At 39.5% G+C, this 6,958-nt stretch overlaps 1 long non-coding RNA gene across 1 annotated transcript; it reads left to right on the plus strand.

Moving 5' to 3' along the window:
- Positions 1 to 2,264: 2,264 nt before the first annotated feature.
- On the plus strand, positions 2,265 to 6,674 carry LOC142046320 (uncharacterized). Its single transcript, XR_012655216.1, has 2 exons — positions 2,265 to 4,496; positions 6,287 to 6,674. It is a non-coding gene; the product is annotated as an uncharacterized LOC142046320 (long non-coding RNA).
- The last annotated feature ends 284 nt before the right edge of the window (positions 6,675 to 6,958 follow it).

Raw genomic sequence — 6,958 nt, forward strand, 5'->3', positions numbered from 1 at the left:
TCACAGCACCCTTCTGAGGTAGGAAAGCACTTCAGAATCCCCATTTTAGAGATGGGGAAATGAGGCCCAGAAAGGTTGAGTGACTTAGCGAAGGTCACACAAGAAGGCTGTAGCAGAGCAGGAAAATGCATACAAATTTCCAGAGTGCTAGGCTTGCTCCCTAACAACAGGACCCTGCTTTCTCTTCCTAACTGGTCTTAGAGTAATGGAACCACATTAAGGTGGTGTGAAGCTACCTTTGCCTCTCCACCTCTCGCAGTGCTCCAAGTGCAGCACATGGATGGTTATGGATAGGACTGTGTTCTGTAGGGTTAGTCTCCAGGCCACCTGAAAGCTGAAGAAAGCAGTTCTGAACACTTCAGCTATTTGGATGTCCATGTGTAGTGATGGTTTGAAAAGGACCTCAAGGTTATGCAGTCACAGCACTTGTTAGTTCCTCAAAATTATTTTCTTTGCCTTGGTCTTGACTGGATTGAGCTTGATGCAGCTGTTTTTCATCTTAGTTCCTATTTCTTATAGGCCTGGATCCACAATGGAATCTAGGCACCTAATCTGCAAATTTATGCACACATGTACCCTTTTTAGGCGTCACTTAGATCCACAAAACCCCGACTTGGCTCCAACCTAGCTCTGTAGTCCCTGAACTCACTTGGTGCCTAAGTTTATGCACTAAAAGTTGCCTGACAGCTTAAGTTTCTGCCTCTGGGCATGTGCACTGCTGTGTCACTAGGCGTCACGTCAGGCCACGTTTCTCCCACTTGAGCCCCAGCATGATCCACGAACCGGGGAGAAGATAGTTGCTTCACCACCTAAGTCACATGCACGGCCTGATCCAGTAGGTGTGCTAAGAGGTCGTCTAACTCTATAGAAAGAAGCCAGAGTGAGGAGGACCTCCCTTACTACCTTTATCGCAGTGGTTAGAGCGCTCACCAGTATGTGGAAGACCCCTGGTTTAAGTCCGCCCTACACATACCTGATGAGAAGGGAATGGGAGCTCTCACCACTCCAATGAGTGCACAGATCATGGGCTATGGGACATTCTGATGTGGATCTCCCTCAATCTCTCTTACTTGTTCTTCTTTAATTAAATAAATGAATAATTAAAGTATTTTTAAAAATCTTTAAAGAATCCCCAAACTGCCCACTATATAAATATAAAATGCAAGAATCATAAAAATACATTAAACTAAAAATGCCTAAAATCCACAGAGCATGACTATGACTAAACAATACTTCAGCATTTTCAGCAGCAAAAGAGGCATTCAGCCCAAATCCTATGCTTGCAGGATTTTTTTTGCTGGTTTTCTCCAGTTTCATAACACAGTGATTTTTTTTTTAACGATGACAAGCAGTAAAATAACCCTCCTGAGAGATAAATTAGCAAGTGTAATATCAAGTACAATTCATTTTGAAGAGAAGGAGGGTTTTTTGAGCTCTCCTAAGTTTGCCATCTTGTCTTTCTACTGGTCACCAGTACAGATATTTGTAACTGTAGAGACCACAATTTATTGTGTAATGGGGCAGGGACTGTTTCTTTACCTGTACTTGTACAGTGCACAGCATGAATCTGAAAACAGAAGCCTTTGGGCTTACCTTCCTGCCTGCCAAATGCAATCTATAGTGCATTTCATCAAAGGATCTCAAAGCACTAAGCCTTTAACATCAGTTCTCTCTCTGATTCTGAATGGAAAAAATACATATCTTTGCCACAATAATTGTAAAAAAAACTGATTTTCATCTGTGTGCCCATTGGATTGGGCATTAGAATAAAACATAAGGTAAATATTTGTCTTTTACAGCCCTCAGGATACCAAGACTTTTCATTGTTGATATAAGAAAGGATTAAACTATTCTTTGTGCTTCCCTTTCAGACTTATTTGCTGCAGTGTTCTTTCAGTCTTTATTAATTTAATATCTGAGTTCTCTGTGGAGACTCGTAGAGCTCAGTCTGTCATGATCCTCACTCTATATGGCATAGGTATAGTGTGGCTTGAGACTGTGCAGTAGACAGGGAAATGTTGACGAAGCCATGACATTTTGTTCTGCAATTCCAATGACAAATAATATCGTCGTGTGCTGAATCAAAATTGGCTATATATATATATTTACACTTATGATTGAAAAGGATTTGTGATCTCATACTCCAAGATCCTTTGGTGAAAGGTGCTATAGATGTGAAAATTATCAGTAGTGGTTCACTCATTTAAATAAACTGTGGTCCTGTTTCAGTCTACTTCAAGGGTCTGTGCAGTAGAGGTCACAGTGACCCTCATTCAGGTATTTAAACATCTTCAATTTAGTAGAGAAAGGTATAACACAATCCAGTGGCTGGAAGTTTAAGCAAGACAAATTCACAATGGAAATAAGTAAATTTATAACGGTGAGAATAATTAGCCGTTGGAACAATTTACCAATGGTTATGGTAGATTCTTCATCATTGACCATTTTAAAGTCAAGTTTGGATGTTTTTCTAAAAGATATACTCTGGGAATTATTATGTGGGTGTTCTGTGGTCTGTTATACATGAGGTCACTCTGGAGGATCACAAATGGTGGTCCTTCTGGCCTTGGAATCTATGAATCTGAGTAGTTCTGCTGATGTCACATGCTTAAAGTTTAGTACATGCATGAGTATTTGTAGGATTAGGTCTTTAAAGGAAATTTTAGGTACACACGTAATGCAGGATCTGCCCCTGTGTGTATAGCACACTACCTCACCTTCATTTTACTTTACATATTATATTTTTGCATGCTCAACAGATCTTACATATTTTAGTATGTGATTATGATTTTTGTCCACCAAAAGAAATGGTAGTGTGGGTACTGAATTTTGGTTAATTGGTTAAAAAAAAAATTTCATGTGTTTTTAAAAAAGATTCACCAACTAGAGTGTAAATAAAGAACATAAAGTATTCTGACACAAATAGAAAGGAAAATGTGAAATGTGGTGTCTGTGCACAGTGGAGTTTTTTTCATAACTACTTGCACTTCACTGTGAATAAGTGTTGAATGACATATGGCAAATTCATCCATTGTGTTGCATTTATTTTATATCTCACCATTAACTTTGTTTTAATTAGTTGTGGTAGATAAATTCAATTTGTTTTGGAGACAAACAAGGCTTACTGATATTTTATGCAAGTATTGGAAAAAATAAGCAACCTATTCATTTGATGTTTGATCTAAAATTACAAACATTGTAAAATCTGAACTCAAAGTGGTGCATTATGATTTAAATACTTTTTCAACTTCAGTGGAAATTTTACACATTTACATCAAAATAATTTACAATTTTAAGGTATAGATTTCAAGATGAAGTTGCTTTAAACTGAATTATTTTAAAATAAGACACTTTTTAGCATGTGTTCATCCAAGTTATCTTAACCTAAGACTTTCTAAGGTTTAAGCCCTTAAACTTTCTTATTGTTTGTGTTTCGAGAGAGAGCTTGTGGGGTAGACCAGATCTTCTGAACACTTTTGGTCTTTTCAATTCAACATCCTAAAAATGTTCTTAAAATTTATCTTCTTTTCCTTGATATTACCCTGATACATAACACAGCATGGATTATGCCAATGAAATCAAGCAGTAATAGGTTGCTTATATGGAGATGATGGAAACACTGACACCTTTCAGTAAATTTTGTTAAATCTCACTGTGCCTCAGGTCCCCATTTGTAACCTTGTTCCCTGTTTTAAAGATTGTCATGTATTTCAAGCACTGGACTGGGACTCAGGAAATCTGAGTTAAATTTCTGACTTTTTTTTTTTTAATAACTTCGGGCAAGTCACTTGTAATTAGAAGTGGTTGCAAAACCTCAGCTTTTTAGTTTTTTGATGGAACAGATTTTTCTCATTTTTTTCCCTGTTTTTTCAACTCTCTCTCCTTAAAATCCCTGTTTGTGGAATTCACCCTGGTGCTGACGGCTGATGCCAGGAACGTCACATCACTTAATTCCTGCATAGGGGTTTCATGGGGATCAGTCCACTGAGCAGATGCATAGGTGCCTGCATATTCCTGTGCCTCGCTAAACTGGTCTCTGTGACAGCCTGTGCCAAGCCAGTGTGGAAAGCTGCTTTTGCCTGGATTGAGTAGCCCTAGTAATCCAGGCAACTATGCAGAGGGGATATGAACACTATTCTAGTGTATATGATGGAATAGCAGCTGCGGGGGCTGGAGTAAGAGGAAGTTGTGAAAAACTCAGCCCTGTGGCAGTGGGTTGTGGGGTGGTAAGTTTCGCTTCACCACTCTAGGGAGGAAGGTTGAGATAATGAAGGCACTGAACAGGGACTCAGGAAACCTAGGTTCAGCTCCTGGTTCTGCTGCAGACACGCCAAGTTACTCTGTGCCTAGTTCTGTAGGGCTAGGCCAGATGTGTTGAACAGTAAAACTTCCTTTGCCTTTTTAGATCATAAGCTTTTCAGGGATGGGACTGTCTCCTACTATGTGTTTGTAAAGCTCCTAGAACAATGGTGCATCTAGACAGTGCTATCATATAGGTAATTATAATGAAATAATCTCAATGTTTTGTATATATCCAAAGAGTTTCTCTTTGTTTTTATATCCTCCAAGTTTAGATAGCCTTGTAAAAATGTTGCAAGTTGCTTCTGTGTTGTGTGTTTTTTGTGTATTGATAACTTGCTTAAGAATCCTTTGCTCACATTGTAATTTACTGAATTTGTTAAAATGTCACACTCTTTTCTGCATCTTCCTACATTGAACCCTTTAAACAATGCTTATAAAGTATAAAAAAATCATGTAAGCTATTAACTACCCATGCAAGTCTCTGGGCTCAATCCTTCTCTGTTTCAGAGCTATGCTCAGCACAGAAACTGAGAGGGCAAGGGCAAAAATGTCTTTATACTATCTTTATATCCTTCAACAATCCTGGGGCTGTCAGGGAACCAGTTTGACCCCAGTATAATCTAGAGAAGCCTTAGTGGTGCACTAAGTTATGCCTTGTTTCAATGGCCCCCTGAAATGGGTAGTTCCAGCAGCCAGTAATCACTGGGGCATCATTTGCTCCAGTTGTGACCCTTTCCTTCAACACAGCCTCTACCAACTACATTGACTTAATACAACTGGAGGATTCTCCTGACCAGTGGAGTAGGGGGAGCTCACCTCTGCAAATTCTTGGTTGATCTCTAGTCCCTTAGGGATCATAATCAGCTGTCATAAATGCAAGCAGCATTTAGACTAGGGGGCAGCAACCTTTCAGAAGTGGTGTGCCGAGTCTTCATTTATTCACTCTAATTTAAGGTTTTGCATGCCAGTAATACATTTTAACATTTTTAGAAGGTCTCTTTCTATAATAAGTCTAGAATATATAATTAAACTATTGTTTGTATGTAAAGCAAATAAGGTTTTTAAAATGTTTAAGAAGCTTCATTTAAAATTAAATTAAAATGCAGAGCCCCCTGGACCAGTGACTAGGACCCAGGCAGTGTGAGCGCCACTGAAAATCAGCTAGTGTGCCGCCTTTGGCACACGTGCCATAGGTTGCCTACCCCTGATTTAGACTATTATAACTCACATTTGGGCTGGAACTACTGTGGCTTGAGAAGCAGGAAACCAGTTATGGTGTCCTAATGATCCTTCTCTCCTGTGCAGAGCAGATCTCACAAGAATCTTGAAAAATCCTGTCTTTCTGTTTCTCAGTTTTGTAGTCATATGGAGATTGTGCTGTCCTTTTAGAAAGTATTTTCTTCTCTGTGGCAAGGAAGAGCTTTTAGGGAATCTTCATGGCAAAAAAAAAGGTCTCTTTCCTTCACCTTGCTTTTTTTTTTTTTTTTGTGGAGCCAGTAGAGCAACAGTCCTGGAAGAGGAGGATAAAAGCTCCATTCTTTCCCTCCTTCAAGGCACTGAGGATGTTCTCCTTCAGCTTCTAGTCCCTTTTCTTTGTACTAAGACTCCTTTCTTCTGTTTGTGCACTAATCTACATGAATGTTATTTTTAGGCACTACCTTTATTTCCCCTCCCTGTCTTTTCTTTCTCAGAACATCGGGGAAACAATTTTGGTGTTTGTCCCTCATTACAGGGTTAAATTGATGACTGCATGCTGTAGTGTAGTCACAGCTCACTTAAAGGTGGGAGAAGAGTCTAACTGGCCAAATCCTTTGTCCCAGCACATCTACTCCAACCGCACAAAACAGGCTTAAAGCCAGTTGAAATGGCCAGTTAAGGATTCCATTCGTATAGGGGAATCTTCACTGGTGTGGAGCTGGCATACCTTGCTTTACCTAAGGAGAAAGCCTATGTTAAATTTAATCTCCTCCCACTCTCCTATGAGCTCGTGAACAATCATCTCTGATTATAATAGGGTTATCCTTTCCGTAAATGGATCCAGAGAGAGAATGGGTTTGTTAAGAGCAATCAAGCCAGGCTCCTGAAAAAGACTGGCAGGACTTGGGAGGCACCAGCCGGCCCAGTGAAGATGCATTTAAAGAGTCACAAGTGCAGCAATAACACTTCTTTTGGAATAAACTGTGCAATATAAATGATTTATAGCACTGCCCTGGCAAGAGTCATGTGAGCCAGGGCAGTGAATGAAGAGACAAGATTCCAGTTAAATTTCAGGAGCTGAAGTGAGAGATTTGGGATGTGCGCAGGGTTTTGAAAGTTCTCATTCTTGTGTGCTTTCTTTTTCTGTATTTAATAAAAGTTTGGTTTTATGCATGGCACCATAAAGTGCTCTGAGTCATTTCTTCACAGAAGGACCAAGGTGTTCATGATTGGGGATACTGTTACTTACCTATCAGGGAATTGTAAGACTCAACTAATGTGAAAAACTTTTGTAGAGTCTTGGATGCAAGACCCCACAGAAGTGGGAAGTATTATTGTTATTTATTATTACACTGGCAATATTGCTTCCGAGACTCTTGTTATATTAATAGTGTTCCTTACTCTCACCCTTAGTGTGCCAGAAATGTTCATCTGAGCTTGGGGAATGCAGGAGGGACTA

This window comes from Chelonoidis abingdonii, chromosome 2 (assembly GCF_003597395.2).
Source record: "Chelonoidis abingdonii isolate Lonesome George chromosome 2, CheloAbing_2.0, whole genome shotgun sequence".
NCBI lineage: Eukaryota > Metazoa > Chordata > Testudines > Testudinidae > Chelonoidis > Chelonoidis abingdonii.